We start from the raw sequence: 22,844 nt of genomic DNA, 5'->3' as shown, positions 1-22,844 counted from the left end.
AGGTGTCTGTGGAGTCAGAATCCAATTCTGGAATCTGCCAAAAATCTAGGGAATCCCTTGATCCTTGTTAAATGGTCAACTATTGCTATAGAAGTGTTCTATTGTGTTGGGGCATGCTACAGTTCAAATCTCAGCCGATTTGGTTGAAATGATAGGCCGCTGTGTCAATTTTGGTTGTAGGTCTTTGTGTACTGCTCGGATTCTAGGGTTTTTCGAGGGGTTGAGACTAGCTACCGGCCGTACAAAATGGATCATTGATAAGTAAAGAACTTACCCCTCATGTCTCGTGTGAGACGGAGCTGAAAATAGGTGACTATGGACTCCGAAAAGTAGCACAAAGAGGGTTGAAAGGCTCTCTCTTCAAAGGCAACAAGTGGAAATGAGGTGATTTTAGCCTACCTTGGGTATCTATACCCGGACTTCCCGGACCAATTTTCCCCAGATTCCTCTGTTAGTCCTACTAGGCCATCAAATCTATGTTAGACTCAAAAATTTTCCCAATCAGATTCTTGTAGCTCAATCTGCAAGAATTCTGCAAAAGTAGGTATGGCCACCTAATTTAGGCTTCTCGCTTCCATCTGCCGATTTGATTGAATTTTTTTGTGCTTGTCCGCCTTGTCTTTGTGATCCCCACCGTGTCTTTCATTTTTCCATCTGAGCTCCTTCGCTATTTATTATTAATTTTTGACCTGTTTATTGGAAAAATCAAAGAAAATAACAAACTGCACTAAAAAAAGCAAAATGAAGATCCAATAATTAAGAAAATCCATTAAAAACCATAGCTTTATTGTTTTTTGTTGGATTTCTCCAATTTTAGGTCTCAATATTGAGAAAAATGATGAAAAATAACCAAAAAGGACTATTTTTTGATAGTTTGTACACTATTTACACTCATCGCGGAGATATTATCAGTTAAATTTTCCTTGTTGATGATTTATAAGGGCATCATTAGGTAATTTGGCAAAAAATCACATGTTAACATCAAACTTTTTTCCTCTCACTTCAAACAGTGCCCTTAATTACTTAGTACTCTTCCACCCCTCCTAGATGGCGTACTCAGGGACGACTGTGTGCATGGTTTGAATAATCGTGTCTATGCATATCCTTGGTTGGCTCTACCATGCTTTGAAGATCAATGCAGTTCAAACCATTATGCTGTGCAAGAGTTGGGTCTTGAGTAATTAACTCAAGGGTTTCTGATGTCGAGGCTTGCTGATGCTGTCGTCCAAATAGCAGATCTTGTAGCTTGTGTGCAATTTCTTGATTGTACCATTATGATGCTTTAGCACGCTGATTTCCTGAGCTTTTGATATCAATAATGACTATTGTCAAGCTTTTACTCCCCATTGATATCTCGGTTTGTCTTGGTTAGAATGGTGTGGTTGAGGTTTTTGAAGCTTAATTATCCATTTCCGAGGCTCCTTTTTCTTCAATATCCATTTTGTGTTATGTTCCTTTCTCAGAGATGCTTGTCTCTGTGTTTTGACCTTCGCAACCGTCTTTGGTATTGTCGATGATGTTTTGGGCACCCATATTTGAATCGGCTTGTCCTTAAGCTGTGCTTTCGGTACCCAAATTTGCCTGACTCCTTACATGCTACTTGTAGCATTTGCTTGTTGATAGGATGGAGAAGATTGATTACTTTGTGGTTTGCTTTGTTGGTAATTGCCTTTCCATTCGTCCTTGCTTGGTGCAATTGGAACAATGAGTTGTCCGCCTTTAGGTGATAGCTTGAGTTGATTGGTATTCCAATATGGTACTGCCTTGTCTGTCCGCATCCAGGGAATTCCAAGAACGATCATCTCATTCATGTGTTCATTTCGTAAGCATACAAATTGATGAGGACATGAACATCCATGTACTATCACATTCAAGTTGACTACTCCCAATGTTGGTGTTGGGTTCTTGTTGCATCCTTTGATAGTCGCTATACTTGCTGTCAAAGACTGACTTGTTGCTTTCTTGTACATGGAATAACTGACTGCATTTACTCTAGCTCTTTTGTCGACCAATGTATTTATACTTTGTTGATAGGATGGAGAAGATTGATTACTTTGTGGTTTGCTTTGTTGGTAATTGCCTTTCCATTCGTCCTTGCTTGGTGCAATTGGAACAATGAGTTGTCCGCCTTTAGGTGATAGCTTGAGTTGATTGGTATCCCAATATGGTACTGCCTTGTCTGTCCGCATCCAGGGAATTCCAAGAATGATCATCTCATTCATGTGTTCATTTCGTAAGCATACAAATTGATGAGGACATGAACATCCATGTACTATCACATTCAAGTTGACTACTCCCAATGTTGGTGTTGGGTTCTTGTTGCATCCTTTGATAGTCGCTATACTTGCTGTCAAAGACTGACTTGTTGCTTTCTTGTACGTGGAATAACTGACTGCATTTACTCTAGCTCTTTTGTCGACCAATGTATTTATACTTTGTTGATAGGATGGAGAAGATTGATTACTTTGTGGTTTGCTTTGTTGGTAATTGCCTTTCCATTCGTCCTTGCTTGGTGCAATTGGAACAATGAGTTGTCCGCCTTTAGGTGATAGCTTGAGTTGATTGGTATCCCAATATGGTACTGCCTTGTCTGTCCGCATCCAGGGAATTCCAAGAACGATCATCTCATTCATGTGTTCATTTCGTAAGCATACAAATTGATGAGGACATGAACATCCATGTACTATCACATTCAAGTTGACTACTCCCAATGTTGGTGTTGGGTTCTTGTTGCATCCTTTGATAGTCGCTATACTTGCTGTCAAAGACTGACTTGTTGCTTTCTTGTACGTGGAATAACTGACTGCATTTACTCTAGCTCTTTTGTCGACCAATGTATTTATACTTTGTTGATAGGATGGAGAAGATTGATTACTTTGTGGTTTGCTTTGTTGGTTATTGCCTTTCCATTCGTCCTTGCTTGGTGCAATTGGAACAATGAGTTGTCCGCCTTTAGGTGATAGCTTGAGTTGATTGGTATCCCAATATGGTACTGCCTTGTCTGTCCGCATCCAGGGAATTCCAAGAACGATCATCTCATTCATGCGTTCATTTCGTAAGCATACAAATTGATGAGGACATGAACATCCATGTACTATCACATTTAAGTTGACAACTCCCAATGTTGGTGTTGGGTTCTTGTTGCATCCTTTGATAGTCGCTATACTTGCTGTCAAAGACTGACTTGTTGCTTTCTTGTATGTGGAATAACTGACTGCATTTACTCTAGCTCTTTTGTCGACCAATCTATTTTTACTTTGATTGTTGAGTTGTACTGTGATGCGAAGGTCCATTCCATCTAACCATTCAACATCTATTGACACTGCATCTTTCTGCCATTCCCATTGTCGACCATCTATGTTCAGTGTGTTGATGGGAATAGGTATTTGTTGATTCTTGAGAGCAGCCTTCCTTTTGAGTACCCAAAGCCAAGCTTCCTCTTGGGATTCATCAATAACCTACTGTCAGTTTCTCTTCCTTTGCTTGGCTGCATGCATTCTTTCTAGCAATTCATTGGCTAGTGGTAACTTGTACTTCCTTAAACGACATCCACTAATCCAATTAGCCATTGGTTCACCATCTAGGGTGGACAACTTAACTACTCCACTTGGAGATACATCTTCAATGATAAACGTCCATTTCTCTTTTTCTTATACTTGGGAATGTGTTGCTTAAGGGAATAGACTAAAACTAAGTCCCCGTTTTTTACGATTTTTGTGTGATTAAATGGGAATCAAAAAACTATTTTTGTTTCCGCTTTTGTGCATAGATGTGAGCTACATCACTTAGCCTTTGCTCATCTAGCTTCTCTAAATCTTCAAGTCTCTCTGAAAATTCATTTCATGTCCACTCAAGATCCGTAGCTACCCTTGGTGTCTGCAATAGAAACTCTATTGGCAGTATGGCATCAAGTCCATAAACAAGGTTAAAGGGTGTAGCATTTAAAGCTTTTTTGAATGAAACTCGATAAGCCCATAGAGCAGCATGGAGATTCATTTCTCAGAGTGTCCGTCCTGAGCTAACCACCTTAGTCAATAACTAGCTAAGAATTTTATTTGTATGCTCAGCTTGTCCGTTTCCTTGTGGGTGATAGGGAGTTGATTTGTTATGGATGACCATAAATTCATTAAGCAGATACTTGATTACCTCATTGAGGTGAGTTCCCCTATCACTGACAATTTCTATTGGTAGTCCATATCTTGTGAATACATACTCATATAAGAATGCGGCAGTGGTTCTGGCATCATTCTTTTGAGTTGCTTTAGCCTCGGCCCACTTGGTCAAATAATCCGTAGCTACAATGATATATGGACCTTGGGTTCTATAAACAGGTGGTTGTATTGGCCCAACAAAGTCTATACCCCATTCTGCGAAAGATCTAGCTCCCATCATTGGTCTTAACACTAGTTCTATAATTAGACACTTAAGTTTCGTGAGACACTAAAGTGTCCTGTTTTTCTACCATGTTTTGGCAATTTATTTGTCAAGCTAGAAAGAAGTTTTTTACACCTTGCTTCTATCATAGATTGGTTATGAGGGAAAGAAAACACTAGGTTTTTCTCCATATCAAAATACAATCTGTATGGAGAGAATTCTCATAAGTTCTAAGACATAAATTTTAGTAAAATTTCAAGCTGTTTTGCCAAAAAAATCATAAAATTATTATATCTTTTTGTAGAGATGGCCTTTTTTATGTTTATAAAAGCCAAGTGTTAGCATTTAATGCTACAAAACAATGGAATGCACTTCAAAGATAAGTTTTCAAGTCACATGTAAGCTATAGACATAATTTCATACTTGAGCACGTGCTAAATAAGAGCATAATTTTAGTCTTCCAAAGGTCCCCCCATGAAATTGGTACTATTCTAGTGCATTTGACAACTACAAATGACTTTATATGTTTAAACCAAGAAACTACGTATTTTAGGGCTCCCTAACTCAAGTAAATCTCGTTGCTTGAACTCTATATTGAATTCTTTATCGTGCAAAAACTCTTAAAAATCTTGAGTTCTCCATAATAACATTGAAACCAAGGTTTTAGGCACCGCAATTGTGTATGTACCACGTACTTTGATACATTTAGTTGATCTACATGGAAATTTTGATATTATTTGAGGTTTTGAATGCTTGTGTCTTAAGAATGAAAATATGAAAGTTTTCTCTTATGCAGTTTTGAATATTTAAAATGATCCAATACTTGTTGCATACCAAAGCCCTTCTACTTGCCAGCTTGAGTGCTTAATGGAAAAGGCAAGCAATGTATCACTTTCTAAAACTCACAAATACATCAAAAACATGTTTTTCTTTGTATACAACGATATGCTTGAAATGACCATATCAAACACATGGAACTTATACTCCAAAGACAAATTTTTTGCACCTTAAACTTTCAATTATCTATAGAAAAATTGTGGAAGAGTCACCTAAAATTTTCTACAAGGTCGCTTTGTATTTTCTTGAGCTTATAAAGGTGATTTCTTCAAAGCATCAATCGCAGTCTTACGAGGATCAACTTGATGAGTATAGTTCTTGATCATGATAGATTCTAGAATGCAAGGTTATATTTTTAAAAGATCTCATAGCTAACATATTTAAGCATAACAAAAGGGTTTTCTTAAATAAACCATCTAATGCAAGTAGCATTTAATTTAAATTTGTTAAAAAAGGACACTTAAAGTGTCCTGTTTTGGTACCAAACTAGTGTTAAGGGCATGCTATCTACTCGTGTTGGCTTTTTTGCTCGTTGACAAGCATCAAGGCTTTGAACATATTCTTTGGCATCTACAAAAAGTGTTGGACACCATATGCCTGCCATTAAGATTTCTCTTGCGGTGGTCTCATTAGAAAAGTGACCTCTAGCTAATCCAGCATGTGCTTGTTCTATAATCGGAATATATGCGTCTTTATTTGCACAAAGACGCAAATGTTGATCCTTAACTCTCCGATACAATTGGTTTTTAATAAGAGGATATTCTCTTGCTTTTGTTTCAATTTCTCTTTGACGGCGTTTACTCATATCCTTAGGAAATATTCGGCTCGATAAGTAAGTAACTAGATAGTTACTTAGGAACATGCAACATTAGGAAATATTTGGCTCGATAAGTAAGTAACTAGATAGTTACTCCACTTAGGAACATGCGACATTTGGAACCATGTCACATGAGGTATGGGTATTTGTTCTTGACATTGGGGATAATACTTTACAAAAGAGCAAACATCACTCCTCATAGAAGGCTAAGATACTTCAAATCTCAAGATCCTTTGCATAATTTGGTCTTCCGTAAAGTGAAGTCCTACTATGGTAATTTGTTCTTGACTTAGGTATTGGGTTTTCTCTTCAAGATTAATGCATAAGAGCAATATTTCACCTTGGTTTCTTTTGTATAGCCTACCAGCTAGTAATTGATATATAGCCAATTGCTCAATTAATCCGATTGTAATAGGAAGTGGTATTTGCAAATCCACTTGAGCTATGGTCATCAATGATCCATACTTTCCGACCCGGGGAGGTCACCTAATAAAAATGTAAAGTATCATGTGAGTTCAACAGAAGGGTATTTAAAGTTCTTAAAACTTACAGAAATATATATACAGAAGGGCATTATTTTTTCAAATTTAAAAAAAATTATAGATTTTAAAAGAAAGGGGTATACTATATTCCTAAAAAAATTTACAGATAAGGGGTTTTACAAACATGTCTTGAACGCACATGATATGGTGGTTTTAGACATAGTGAATCCCTCGAGATTTCCGATCATCGAGGTATCATTTCCACGGAGAATAGATATGCATGGGGTAGATCATCGTCTACTCCTTTAGGTGGTTCCCCTAAAACAATCCTAGACAAATGATCTGCTTTTTGATGAGTGGTGCCCTTTTTTACAACTACAATGAAATCAAATTCTAGAAGAATGATGAACCATCTCACTATTCTTCATGTACTACATGGATTGTTGACCAAGTACAATAAGAATTGGTGGTCCACAAAGAACACAAATTTGTTTGCTAATAGGTAATATCTTTACTTTTTTATGGCATAGATCATTCCTAATCCTTCCCTTTTAGTGGTGGTATAACTCTTTTCCGCCATGTTCAAATGTCGGCTAGCATAAGAAATAGGAAAATCAATTTTCTCGTCTCCTGGTTGAGCTAATACACCCAATGGCAAAATTGGAAGCATCTACATGTATGTAGGATATCTTATTCCAATCTGGTGCTTTCAATATTGGAGCTGAGGTGAGAGCTTTCTCAAGCTTCATGAAGGATTCTTCACACTCATCAGTCCATTCAAAGTGTGTAATCAAGCTATACATGGGTTTTGCAATTATAGCGTACATGTAAACGAACCTTCTGTAATATCAACAATGTCCCATGAAAGCTTGAACCCCTTTGAGTGTTGTTGGTCTAGGCAAATCAACAATAACATGAGTTTTATCCATACCAGTAGCTATGCCATTTTTAGAAACTATATGTCCCAAAATTTTTCCTTGTCTACCCATGAATGTGCACTTTTTAGGATTTAAGCAAATCTTATAAAGTCTACATTTTGCGAATACCTTTTTGAGGTCTTCAAAATTATCTTTCCCGCATTGATGAATGCACGCATAGATCATCCATATATACTTCCAAGAATTTCCTAAGATATTCTTTAAAAGCATGGCTCATCAATCTTTGAAAGGTGGCAAGAGCAATAGTTAACCCAAAAGTTATAACTCGATAGGCAAAAATATCCCATTCCGTTGCAAAAGCAGTTTTATGTTGATCTTTTGGGTCAACCAAAAGTTGATTGTATCCCAAAAATCCATCTAAGAAGCTATAAGCTTCTTTACTTGCAACTCATTCTAAAACATGCTCAGTGATTGGAAGAGGAAAGCTCTTCTTCTTCTTCTGTTAGGTCATTTGCAATGTAGGCAGGCCTAGGCTCTTCTCTTGGTTCAACCAAATCTATCTTTTTTGCGTTTTCAAGCCTTTCATAGGACTCACCCTTTTTTCGTAGTTCCCTAACAGGTTGTTTGACTATGATTTTTTGATCTTGGAGAGTATCTCTTGTTGGGATGGAACACTCATTACATATTTACCATCCTCTTTTGTGGTTTCCATTTTGGTCGTATATATCTCCTTTAGAGCTTTTTTCAATTCTTGATATTTCTTTTTCCACTCAACTCGTGTCATGGTCGACTCCTTGTCCTATTTTTTTGACTTTGCTTGAGTATCCTTCCTCGTTTTTCTCGATGTTTTTGACACTTTTGGATTTTCATTTGAAGGATATCTGCTAGTGATTTTGTCCTTGATACAATCATGTGCATCTATTGCATTAGGAATTGTGTTCTACTGGAGACTGATGGCATAGGTCTAGCTTTCACATTTTTGGTGTCTTTTTTTTTTCTATACCATTTCTATCTTCTCAATTTTTGGTTTGGAAAGTCAAAAAACTTTTCCTCCCCTCCTTTCATGAGTAGCTTAGCTCTCACATGTTCTTTTTCCGACCCCAAAGCATTTGAGGTAGATGAATGTTCTTCTAACTCATTTGTTGCATCGTAGTAGCGGTCTGAAAAGACTTATTGAGCTTTCATAAAGTCCTTGGGTTCCTCGATTTCATCTTCAATGTGGAGGGTTGAGATCATTTGGATAATTATGTCGTAGCCGTCCTCATTGCAAAATTGAGTAGGCATAGACGTATTCACCAATACATCCATTATCGCTAAAACTTTTGAGTCCACTCAAATGGTTCAAACAAATGCTCTGGAAAGGGTTCATGTACATAGACTTGGTTTGTGCAATCCCTTTCTAAGATAAATTCTTGTCTTTTTAAGCTCCCGTTTTTTGAAGCTCCACACATCTAAATAGGAGTGTCTTTGTTCAACAAAGAGGGAAGCTTAGTTTCAGCCAAAGAGACTGAATCAAACTCTTGTATGGGCGTTTTCATGACATCTCTATAAGTGTGATCTTTTAGATTAACCCTTGTTATTGATCCCACTTGCTCCAAGTACAGATAGTTATTTCCTTGATCCTAGATCAGCTGTACCTGTTTCATGAAAGGTCTTCCCAATAAGATTTTGTAATTGAGTTTCTTCACAAAGTCTACTATGGCGAAGTGTGTTGATATTCAATCCCACAAGAATTAACTATCACTTTTTCAAGTAGTCTTAAGGGTCTTTCAATATGTCCATCAGCCAACTGCAATTTCATTCAAGTTTTGTCTAATGGATGGTTGTCCCTAGGATTCCCATAATGATTTCATGGCTATGGCTATGCCTGCCCCACTATCCAGTATTACCATGGTTTCTATGTCATTATATTTCACTGGAAGGGTTGTGTTTCCTTCTTTCCCTTCGTAGTATTCTCCGACTTTGTTCATTGGAACATATCAAATCTCTTTGTTGTCCATTTCATGTTTCAATTTTCCCAATTTTTTCGCTATGAGCCCCATTATCCCCACCTTCTTGAGGGTTGTTTGTAGATCATTCAAAATATGGTTTGACTTTTAACAATTCTCCCAAAGTAAGAGTGCATTGGATGGGTGTAGACATGATTGAATGAATGTTGTCTATTTCTAGGATCTGTTCTTCTCCTTTTACTTGAGTGGTCTTACACACTATGGATTCATCTTCGTTATCTCCCAAGTAAGAGGGTGATGTTTTCAAGGTTAATGGTTTAGACATTCTTGAAGCTTCAGATCTGCCATCCCCATACAAGGATTGTACATCCATGTCCATATCAGGAGATAGATTGTCTAACCAAACTTCCTCTATAGGAGCTGACTTTAGGGTTAGACTCCCATCATTGATCTCTCTAAATTTTTTCCATAAGTGTCGTGTCCAGTCTTTCTTCACGGATGGAATTTTGTTAAAGACATCTTCGTTGTCTGGAACTATAAGTTCTGGCTCTTTTGTTTCGAGGTGGGATTCTACCCCCACTTCATATTTTTCTTGACTGTCTCGTACCACAAGCTCCTCAGGTTTTGCCATACTTTTGAGCTTGGTTTTTGTTTTCCCAGCTAAGCTTCAAGCTTAGCTGCTTCCATGTCTGGAGAAGGATAGTATTTCCATTTGTTTTCCATGTTTTGGCCTACTTTAAGTCCTGCTTGCTAGGCTTCCAAGGCTGCATTAATAGGCTCAAAAATTTTATCAACCAAAATTGATCCTCTTGATTTCATGGTCGTTTCTATCATTTCACTTCCAGTTTATTTCACCTTTTCCTGGAATAGTTGTTTTTCTTTCTCCTCGCTTTCAGCTCGTTGTTTTTGTTTTCTCATATCATACCTTTTGCTTCTGCTTCTTTTGGTTTTAAGAGGCAATTTTTGTACTCGCCAAATCATTAGAGGAGTTATGTTTCTTTTTCTTAGCCTTGGCTCTAGTGATTACCTTGATTGGAACAATCGGTTCACTCTCATATGAGCTACTAGGTGTCACGCGGACTACGTATACTACTGTTTTACCTTTGTTTAAAGTATTTTTAGGAAAATCTTCTGGGAAGTGTCCTCCCTTTTTACAACATTGTATGCAATAAGCTTCAACCGGTTTGAGGTTTTTGTCAGGCTCTGGGCATTCATTTTTCCAATGATCATCTCCACCAAAGTTGTAACAGTTTCCTGTTCTTGGCTTAATTATGGGTCTTACCATAGGAGGTCTAACACCTTGATTAGCCACATAGTACATTGGTGCAAGCTCTAGTGGAGTATGTCACAGGTTCTTCCATTGTTGGTGGATGTGAATTATACCAATCTCTGTACACCATTATTGTAGATGGACTAGGCTTAGTATAGGGTGTAACAGGCACTAGTTCTTGTTCATCTATGACTCCTTCTGAATGCGTGTACTTTACAAGAACTGTATTATGTCTCGGATATGGAGGTTGTTGATCCAGCACGGGTTGATGTCTTTCCATACCCATTGATGGTCTTTGAGCTGGTGCCATATTAGGCTGATGTCTGTACATGGGTTGTCCTTGTGGCCTCATAGGCATGTACTAAACATTCCCATCATACTTTGGTCGGTAGTACCACTCATTGGTTTCATGGTTGGTCCATTTACCCTCAATTGCACACTATTTTTGCGGTCTAATTGGTTGTCCCTGTTGAGGTATCCCTTGCCCTGGTCCCCTCATAGATGCTTTTTTGCATGTTATTCATCATGTCATTCATCCTTTTGAGCATGTCTTCTATGGATGAAAGTGATGCTACAGCAGCCGTTCCCCCTTGTGCTCGTTTAGTGGATGCTATTTTCTCAGTATGTTTATTCGCAGGGACATCTTCTTCGTTGAAAATATCACAATTGTCTCCTAAGTCAATAGCATCTGACACACACTCTTCTAGGGTTGTATGCTTCTTGCTATACAGTATAGCATGAAATTCTTTGTTTAGCAATCCCTCTAGAAACAATGATACTAGTCGTTCTTCTACATGTATCTCTAGCTCTGGGCATCTGGCAATGTATTGTTTCATTTGAGTTGCACAATCCCTAACAGACTCACCTTGCTTCTGTTTAAAGCTGTAGATTTGAGCTACCGTATTGTGTTTGATTCTTGTTTTAGAACAAGTAGCTACAAATCCTTGAGCTAATGTTTTCAAGTCCATGATTGACCTTGGTGGAATGTTTTGGAACCATGTCAATGCTTTTCCTTCTAATGTCATTCCAAACCCCTGAAATTGAGTATGGAAGTCAAATATGCGTTCTGCTCTTAGCACTTTCTTAAAGCCTGCTAAGTGGTCGTATGGATCCCCCGATCCACTGTATTTTCTTACCCATTTTTGAAAATTAGCTGGTCTGACGCGTCTGTTTGGTTCAACTCCTGGTCTCTTGGCAGTTGGTCCTGTTCAAGTCCTTCAAACTAGCCTGTTGGAAATAGTGACTCATGTAGCCTTGGACTGGCTTCAGTGTCACCCGGTTTTCTTTGTGATGAGGTGGTTTCTAGTTTCTTAACATTACACTTAGACGATCTCTCACGGTGTTCATCTCTTGAAACAGTTTCTGGTCCTTGGCCCAATATCCAGTCCCTTATTGAATACCCTTGATATTTGGTTTGTTCTACCTCCTCAAGAGTCATCATAACAATTTTTTTTTTATAACAATCCCTAAATAGATAGATTGGTAGATCTGTGATCCCTTATCCTTGATCTTTAAGATATAGATGATCTTCATGGGCGTTAGTTGTCTTGATTTGGCATGCGAAGTCCATAGAAGATATTTTACATTTCTATCTTCCCAACAATAGACTCTGATCCTAGGATTATCCGTCCTAAGCTGTTTCAAAGGCTTCAAATCAACTTAATCATATCCCTTGAATTCCGAGTCTGTTTTTTTTGCGAGCTTCTGATTTCGAGCTTTTGAAATGAAAACCATTTTTGCGAGCTTTTTGACTTTAAACTTGGAACCTTTTCTAACGACAAAAAAAAGCTAACCCAAAAAATATCCATTACTCGATACACACCAAAAAACACGCATAAGTTCCAGAAGTCCTAACTTTGAGCAAGATATGAACCACAAAGCATACATCTATAACAAGTTGGGATTCAAAAAAGAATTCAAAGGGTAGAGAGAAGTAATTCTGAAGCTCATACATAAGAGATGACTCCTAATTTGATGCACAACTCTAGACCACTTTGTTTTTCTAGAGTTCAATACAATATAGGGTGTATCTTACATGTTTGCCCCATTACAAATGCAAGTTCCATGGGAGTTACTGCAGGATAATGAATGACCATGTTCTCTTTTGGTTGAAGTCCAAGTTTGTGCACATATACATAATACATATGCTTACATGCTAGATTCTAGAAAGGCTTTATGCATAGATTCTATCTTCTAAAAATCGGTGCACATTCAACTAGGTTTTGCCTTTATGTGTACATCAAAATATGCTAGTTAGAATCTATTCATGAGATCCCTTACCTAGCATCATTGTATCTTTTTTCACTTGTGTAAAATGGGCATGTGACCCTGTAACATCGAAGACTTCCAAGACAATAGCTTAGGTGCACTGTGCATTCTATGGCCATGTTGGTTGATGCTGGTCGAGACCACAGGTGACCGTTGACACGGTACTAAAATAAGGTTTAGTACTGCAAAGCTTGGTTAAGTTCTCATGGAAGATGCATCAATGACAAATACTGCATCCTTGAAGCTAGCAGCTTTCTACAAGGTAGAATCAAGTGAAAGAACGTACTTGAATTGTGCTCAAAGTTCATAATAGCCCTTTGGATCTTGTTAGAGCAAGTTGCTCGATTGGCGCTATGTTCTAAAGGTTTTCAAATGCAAAGAAAACTAAATGTATTGCAACAAGAAATCCCTATCCCCGAGTGAGTGTTTTTGAGCGAGAGCAAATTCGAGCAACTGAAGACTTAAAAAGCAATGGCTTCAATACAAGATCATAGCACAGTGGCCTCTCTAATTGTGTGGGATAATGATAGCCAATTCTAGTACTTTTGAATACCTTTGTGTTGTATTACTCATTCGCGGCAATGACTACTTGGTGTTGTACTCATAAGTGGTGATATGTTCTTGTAGTACCTGGCTGGTTGCGAACGGCTTTTAAATAGAACAATAAGCTACATTATTCCTAATAAGAGACAGGGCAGATGGGTTATCAACTTGTGAATAAACTAAGAGCAGGAGAATCTTGGTCCAAGACAAAGCTCAAAATAAGTTGTTGAGAAAGTAAACGTTGTGGTTCCCTAAGTGATTATGGAGAACCTTAGAGAAAATATAAAAACAGAGTTTATAGAAAACATGTGTTCGCTTACAGAGATTGATTTGAAAGTCAAAGGCTATGGTTCTTGCATCAAGAAGAGAGTGCAACTAATTGGAGGCCATTAGGAATCATGCATAGCCCAAGCAGTGAAGATCTCAGAAAAAAAAAGGTGACAAACTTCCCTAGCACAAAACGGACAGATAAATTCGAGTAGATGCATATAAATGTGGATATGTGTCTCCATTTGGATCTATCCACTCACGAGAGTGTTAAAAGCTATTTTTTGGAGCTGGTGCAAGTTCAAATGTTGCAATACTTTTCCTTGTTCAAGTGCACCATCCCATATCCCTAGTTCTTTGATCTACAAAAAAACTTCAATCATCATCCGATGCACCATCATCTTGAAGTCCAATTATAGCTTTCATTTGCAACATGAAATTGGTGCACCCTGGTTCATATGGTGATAGTCGAGCAATGACGGTGGATGCACACCTGCGCTTCCAATAACCGGCCCTCCGTCTCATACCTGCGCTTGCTTGCCAATGGCGGTCACAAGGAGGATGATGGCACCGGGAGCTTCACATGGGAGAGTGAGCAATGTCTATATGATCTTGAGAAAGCTCGTAGAAGCTTTGAAAGCTGGACATTAAGGTTTGTGGAGTGGAGATTAATGGAGCACACAGTCAACAGCCAAATAACTACAACATGTGAAGAGCTTGGAGCAAAGCTTCTTGAAAAACAGAGAGCAAATTGGATTTTGCTTGGTGAAAGCTGAATGTGTGCAGGTAACCTTTGAGCAAGACTTCACGGGAATCAAAGGGGGACAACAAGGCCTAATGCAGGTGCCTAGTGAACATTATTGTTGGGTACCCTAAACCGAAAGTGAGCATGACTCAGCAGGTGTTCAGAGGGCTTCGATTGCTAACCTTGCCTTTAAAGTCCCTTACATAGGCCATGAAACAACAATCTTCCTCTCTCTGCCAGTTTCTTTGAGGCTTAATCGTCAGCCTGGGAAGCATTAATCAACATATGAACTGATTTTCATAGACTACAAAAGAAACACACTGTAGCGTAACATAGGTACATAGAGGAGGCTGATGTCTCATGAGTATACAATGAATTAGAACTCCAGCACTGGGCCTTTTGGCAGACTGGGAGAGAGAGCATATGGCACTGAGAGAGAGAGAGAGAGAGAGAGAGCATGTGACAATGGGCTTCTGTGGAGCTCAAAAAAGCTCAGTGGGCTCGCAGTAGCCTGGATTGGAGGTGAGAGATCAGCATCCCAAATAGATTCACGAGTGATGTGTAGGCCTGTGGAGAGCGATGAAGGTGCCAAAATGAGATCAGGCGAGGGCAAGGTTAGAGAGTGCCAGATCATGAAGCCTCGAAGTTGAAATTTCCATAAAAAATGTTTTGGGGGGGGGGGGGGGGGGGGGCAAGAGCATTATCCTCGTCCCGCACGTGTGCCCACCCTTGAACTTAGTTTTAAGCTTAGCTTAAGGGCCGCATCCCACCTTCAAGATGCAATTATGAGGCAAGTAGGGCTTTACCAAATAAATCCTCAAAGAGGGAGGTTTCTAGCCTCGTGGAGGTTTTTACCCAAGTGAAGCCACCTTAAGTTACAAAGCAAGTAGGTTTATCCAAATGAAGTCAAAAGTCTTTAAAAAAAAAGGAGAGGGTAGAAGCATCGTGCTCATTTGTGCACATGCAGACGAGCAAAAGGCTCCTACCCTCCCTTTTTTTTTCTCACCCTTTCACTAGTTTGTTGCTCTCCTTGAGGGCCACATTGCACCTACAAGTTGCAAAGTGAGGGTTTTTTGCTACATGAAGTCTCCCGGAGGTTCAAATGGGGAATAGAAAAGAGGGGCAAGAGATCCCTGGTCATTTGCGTGCACACAGATCACCTAAGAGCTCTTGCGCCCCCTTTTTTCTAACAAACTAGGAGCTTTAATTTTTGAGGAATTCATGGACTACATTTTTGTTGACATTGTTGGAAGTACTTACAATGCCTTATGACATGAGCCAACAATGTAGGTCTCCACATGCTAGAGCTCATGATTGGAAAGTAGAAGGGGGCAAGGAGCCCGCTCATCATCCGCTTGCACGTGGATGATGAGCGGGCTCTTTGTCCCCTTTTACTTTCCAATTGTGAGCTCGAGCAGGGGGAGAATTTCCATTTGAGGCTCTCAAACATATGCATGTGGGCAATGGAGGGGATCTTTCCCCCTTTTCTCTTTTCAATCATGAGCCTTAAAATGGGGAAAATGTGCATTTGAGAATCTCATACATAAAGAATATTATGCTATCAAGATTAGGACACTATGGGAAAAAGGAGACTTTGTTTTTTTCAAATTTGTTGTTCAAACATGAAAAAAAACCTACTTTAAAGATTGACAAAAAGGAAGGAGGCAACAAGTAAATTAGAATTTGTTTATTTAAGTTTAGATTACCCTAAATGTCCCTTTTCAAAGTGGAATGTGTGTTTTAGATGTCATGAATGTTCCCAACCGAAATGTATTCTCTAGAATTCTAGTTACTTGTTGCATGGACCTCCCATGCAAGTACTTAGGTGATGAAAGGTTTTTAGTCACTATATGCTAGGCAGAGCACATAAATGAGCTTATCATGGATGCAACTAGAGTGGGCCTTGTGCTCCATCATACTTGGATGTTGTTTTCTGAGTCCAAGTGTACCAACATCTTCTGACTCGAGAGCTACTATGGTGGTTGTGCAACTTTTCCATTTGGGACTTGCTCGGACTCACCATTTTACTATGACATCATGCTAGCCATGTTGTACCCACCTACAATAGGGAGACTAGGAAAGCTATTGATCCGGTTTTGTTTTTATCGTGTCGCATCTAGGTACTAGATGGATCAGTCTTTTTGGCAGATGTTGACAATGTATCTTTCTTAGAGGTAGTACAAAGAGGTCTCATCTATTTTTCAAGTGAGATAAATTTTGTCTTTTTTGTTGTCATTGCATTTCAATTTTGATGGTATTTGAAAGTACTTACATGTCGAAACACATTTGGTGGCTTTGTTGTGTTATGGCTATGAGGTTGGTGGCCACATTTTTACTGCATTTATCGACTACCATGACTATGTTATGGATGTGTTTTTCCGCTTTGGTGGCTTGGAACAAGCTAGTGTAGACAACCAGCAACATTGCATTTGTCTAGACCCACAACTATGTGCTCCATAGAGGGTGTTTGTCCACCATTGTGTATGGACCCATGCCATATATAGAGAAAGGTTAGGTATTTAGAAACCTATCTACACATATGCTTTTAGTTTAACTTTTATGTTTGATGCATTGTTTAGCATCGTAACTTTGGTGCTTACCATGTGACTCCAGCATGTGACATTTTTCTTCTCCAATAGTGGATTCCCTTGTTGATGTTGCTTACATATGCATGGTGGGTTCTTGTTTAACTAATTGGGATGAAAACATTTTATTGAACGGATTTCCTTCACATGAAGAGTTTTGCATTTCCAACAATTTTTTTTCAAATTCATGTGGAAGCCCATGCTAGATTAGTGGATTTATGGATTGGAATATAGACCATTAAACAAAAGGGAAATTGGTAAAATAATCCAAGTGTGCTTTACATGGTTGTCATAGATTTTTGCTATACAAAGCAGTAAATTATGGTATACCTTGCTTTGAAAAATACCTTGAAACTTTATGTTATGAGTTATAGCTTTATATGAATGACGAGTTATTGCTCTGGTCATTGCCAGAAGCTATGCATGCTTGGCTTTATATGTATGATGGATTCTTACTTGTATGCATTTGTGCTTTGATCACTTTGCACCTATGCACTTATGTTCCGATAAATTTTCCGTAGCCTATACGCATGTATGAATGTTTGGATTGTATGCATGTGTCATGTTGTACTAGTCTATATACATGTATGCATGTATGTTACAATCTTTTCACCAGCTTTAGATTGAGTATTCTTAATCCACTCCAATTCTATGTTATGTTCTAATCATTTTCTCACCCAACTACTTAAGTGGTAGGCTTAACCATGTGGGAATATTAGCTAAGAAGCTACACCAAAAGAGTCAATAAAAAATAATAATTTAAAAATAACAAAACCAAAAGCTTGCAAAAATATAATCCTCCACCACCACTTAGAATTTAGTTTGTGTTTTGAGGCTTCTTGGTAGGTTAATCTCTCTAGACATTGCATTTTGATGTTTTGATTTTTTTGTTTTGTGTACATGGTGGTTACATGATATGGACATGGAATTTTGGTAATTGTGTGACTAGATTACGTGATTGGAAGTTTACTATGTAGTATGATATGCATGTCAGACTACCACTTGGAATCTAGTTTGATTTTGGGACTGCTTGAGTTGACTTGGTAGGTTTCTTTGATAGTATGTGCGTTTTTTGGTGTTCTTCACAGACATATTCACTCAAAAGTAATTACAAATGGTTCTTCTTTTAAAGTAACATATTAGTCTAATAAGAGAGTGCTTAAGCTTACATTCCCTCAAGCATAGACATGCTTGCATGTTACATTTAATTGTTTGGTAATTAAAGGAATGCACAATCTAGTGTAGACTTGGCATGCCACAATGATGTTTTAAGGTATCGCTAGTATAATGCAAGCGTTTAAAATCTTGAAAATAAAACTTTAATTGCAAAAGCTCAAAAATGGAAGCTTGCAAATATAAAATCCCCTCGAATTTCTAAAGTTGGTGGTCCTTCTTTTGCGGCCATATATGGAATTATGGTATTTACTTCTAACCCCCATTTGTCTATCACGTCACGGTTTTCGATTTGTAAATACAGAGTTCCGTTTCTATCCATGTACCTTTTTCCTTGTTTGTTTGCCCTGATTTCTTCTTCAAACTCAATACCATGGTCATCAATGCGAATAGCATACTCTTTGTTAGGATCCAGGTAAACCTGAACTCCCTGGCGATTAGTCTTATAAAAAGAGAGTATATGCTTGTAGCGCACTATTGTTCGGTTTCTGAGTGAGTCAAATAAGAAGACAGTTCAGATGTTGGATCCAAAAAAGTGTCTCAGACTTCTTAAGGGATAGTGTGCAAGGAATTGCCTTGATTCACACTTCCTCAGTGGATACTCTATTGGAGGTTTCTCCAAATATGCCTTGATTTCCTAGTACACGACCAGATCTAAGGTTCATAAAGACTTGTGAATCCCTAGATAGAGTACTTTCCGTTGGATTGACTTATTGTCAATTTCATCCAAAAAACTTGACTTGATTGCAACTTCTGTCAAGCTGCCGATTCCTCGTTTGCAATGTGATCTTGTATCAATTTTGATCAAGTTAGCTATTCTTTCACAAAGACTGTGTAGTTTTTGCTAACTATTGTGATTAGTGTATGCGTATCACTTTAGTTCAAGCTAATTTAGTCAGCAATTGAGATTTTTCAGACTGGACTTTGGTAAAAAATCAAAGGATTAATCTGCAACCTGGAAGCTGAGTGAACATGTACCAATTTGGATCCGATCGAACCCAAAATTGCCCGATGGCTTTATATTATACTGGTCTAACACTGTACAAGTTCAAAAGTAAAAAATGGTACTCTGTAGCAGTAGTAAATAATCGCGATTATTTACTTTTGTCAGTTTTTTGCACTTTCTGGCTTGATTTGCCAAGTATACAACCTGTTAAGGTCCTTGGACAAGTTTCAACAAGTTTGGACAAAATCTGTTCAAGTTTATTAACTGTTTCATGTCCGCAGACTTGCTTTTAAGAATCTGGCTTAAGTCTCTTTTTTGTGATCCACATTTCACCAAAATTGATTTGTGTGGTCTACTTGATATGCTTGACCTTGTGGTATGATCAAATATGCAATATTGTTAATTTTTGAAGCAGATGTAAATAATTGTGATTATTTACTCTAGCTAATTTTTTGTCCCAATCTTGACACAAATCTGTTAAGAACCTCAACTTAAGGTCCTCTAGCCAAGTTTCATCAAGTTTGGACAATTTTTTGTCAAATGGTCATTAGTTTTTTGTCCGCAGACTGACTTTGCAAATTTGGTCACAATTTTCAATCCAATGATCCAAATCTTACCAAAATTTGGTTTGTGGGCTTATTACAACATGGTATAACTAGTAGTATGCTAACTTGGTCAAAAAAGTTGAAAATTGGGGTAGATGTAAATAATTGGGATTATTTACTTCTGGCAAATTTTTGCATCTTTTTGGTTAACTGAGCATATACACTACAAGCCATGCTTAACATTAGCGACGGTCATATTGCGATGCCCAAACATGAAAATGCACGGTGTCGCTATCTGCGTCGCTATGACCATCGCTATGTTAAAAGTAACATAGCGACGTTTATAGCGACGATCATAGCGACGCACATAGCGACGCCGACATGGCTAAAAAAAATAACCGAGAGCTTCCGAAAACTCAGATCTCAGATCTGAGTTTTCGACGTGCACGCTCAAGCAAGCAAGGTAACACTCTCCCTCTCTCTCTCTCTCTCTCTCTCTCTCTTCTCCACACACACACACACACACACACACACACACACACACACACACACACACACACACACACGAGGAGAGGAAGGAGAGCCAGGTATGCTCCTTCCCTCTCCTCACTCTCATGTTCCCTTCCCCTCTTTCTCTCTCCTTCTCTCTCTCTCTCTCTCTCTCTCTCTCACACACACACACACACACACACACACACACACACACACACACACACACACACACACACACACACGAGGAGAGGAAGGAGAGCCAGGTATGCTCCTTCCCTCTCCTCACTCTCATGGTCCCTTCCCCTCTTTGTCTCTCCCTCTCTTTCACACACACACACACACACACACACATTGTGTTTTTGAGAGAGAGAGAGAGAGAGAGAGAGAGAGAGAGAGAGAGAGAGAGAGAGAGAGAGCACAAGCATAAACAAAAAACGCACACACACATGCATACACAAAAAAAGCCCACACACACATTGAGAGAGGAAAAGAGAGAGAGCATGCATAAACCAAAAATGCGCACACACACATGCATAATCAAAGAAAGCACACACACATTGAGAGAGGAAAAGAGAGAGAGAGAGAGCATGCATAAACCAAAAAAGCGCCCACACACATGCATAATCAAAGAATGCACACATATTGAGAGAGAAAAAGAGAGAAAGAGAGAGATATATATAAAACAAAGAGAGAGAGAGAAAGAAGAAGAAGAAGAGAGTTTTAACATCGTAGGAAAATCCCAAGAGACCTTAAAGATCTAGTCGACACGAGTTGAACTCAAGACATGTTATTAATAAGAAAAATGGCATAACCAATCTATCACACTTCGGTGATAGAATAGTTATACCATTTTTTACCTATTTTTATTGGCGTGCACACACACCCGAGAAGAAGAGAGTTTAATTTAACGTCGTAGGAAACTAATTAAAGAGACCTAAAAATCTAGCCGACAAGGAGTTGAAACCAAGATTTGTTATTCAAGAGGAAAATGGCATAACCAATCTACCACACTTGAGTGATAGAAAGGTTATACCATTTTTCTCTTGGAGTTGAAACCAAGACTTGTTATTCAAGAGGCGCATAACCAATCTACCACACTTGAGTGATAGAAAGGTTATACCATTTTTCTCTTTTTATTGGCACACACACACCCACACCCACACACACACACACACAAGAAGAAGAGAGTTTTAACGCCGTAAGAAACTATCCCAAAAGACGTTAAAGATTAGGGTTTTAGTAGACTTAATTACGTTAAATTAGATTTAGGTTTATTTAAATTAGATTAGATTAGATTTAGGTTCATTTTTAGTTAAATTTACGTTTGATTAGATTTAGGTTTATTTACATTAGATTTAGATTTAGGTTATATTAGATTAGATTTAGGTTTATTAATTTAGGTTTATATATGTTATATTAAATTAGATTTAGGTTATTTAATTAAGGTTAGAAGAAATGGCGAGAAAATTTCTTGCGCTCACAGCCTCGACAGTCCATGCGGACCAGCAATTCCACTTGCATGTTCGACTGCTGCTACCATACAATAAGCCGTCATGTTCAGCTAATGGAAGAGCAAATTGAGCATACACATATATTAGTGATGCAAGATGACGATTCCAAGGGTCACACACACACACACACACACACACCACATCCCGTCAAATCTAGAATAAGAATTAAGTGCCTTGAGCATACATCAGCTACATTGCAAGAATGATGTACCTGCATGCTACAAACAAAGATCTACTATGAAAAGATGTTAAGATGCCGTGAAATGCTACAGCTAGAGAAGAGGCAAAGGGGTTTTGTCCACTACATGCAGTATCATGTAGACGTGGGTGTGTAGATTTCTTGTACCCACAAATATAGGCATTGACCAATAAACACGAGATTATAACCCGGTGGTTCTGATCTCCGTGCACCTCTAGACCGAGGTGTGCGGGGATTGGACATGACTAGAGAATGTGAGGTAGTTTACAGTGTGAACAAAGAGAGAGAGAGAGAGAGAGAGAGAGAGAGAGAGAGAGAGAGAGAGAGAGAGAGAGAGAGAGAGAGAGAGAGAGAGAGATAAAAGACGAAGAATGTCAATAGAAGATTAAATTTGTTGTCCAGGTTATAAGATTTTTGCCCTCATTATGAGTAGTGACGAGGATGCGGGGCCGTCCAACATAAACACCTATCTCTCAACGAGGATCTTATGTCCCTGTAACCATTGCAAGCATGCTGTGCGACGGACAAGACACGTTTCTTTGCAGCACGTTCGTGAATTTGGCGAGTTCGATCAATCTATTATAGATCGAGTTGTTGCCAATTATAACTCGTCGGACTCTGACGCTGGCCAACAGGCAGCAATCTTGCAACCCATAGAAGTGTTCGCAGGCGCTTTGGTCAAGCAGCATATGTGAGGCCACAAGATGTAGCCTCTGACAGCTCGGGGGATGATCATGTAGACCACATTCCCAACGAGGCAATGTTTGAGCCCGAAATTGATGAAATGATCGAGATGATCATGGATTCAGAAAGGCTTGTCTATGATGATATGAAAAGTGAAGCCGATATGCCATTGTATAATGGAGCACGTGTGTCTAGATTGAAAGCGCTCCTGGTTCTTCTCAACATGCAGACAAAGTTTGGATGGAGTGACACAAGCGTCACAATGCTTTTCAGGTGATC

The sequence above is a fragment of the Adiantum capillus-veneris genome, chromosome 1, assembly GCF_014529385.1.
Source record: "Adiantum capillus-veneris isolate H3 chromosome 1, ASM1452938v2, whole genome shotgun sequence".
NCBI classification, from domain to species: domain Eukaryota; kingdom Viridiplantae; phylum Streptophyta; class Polypodiopsida; order Polypodiales; family Pteridaceae; genus Adiantum; species Adiantum capillus-veneris.
This window is presented reverse-complemented; position numbering follows the sequence as displayed.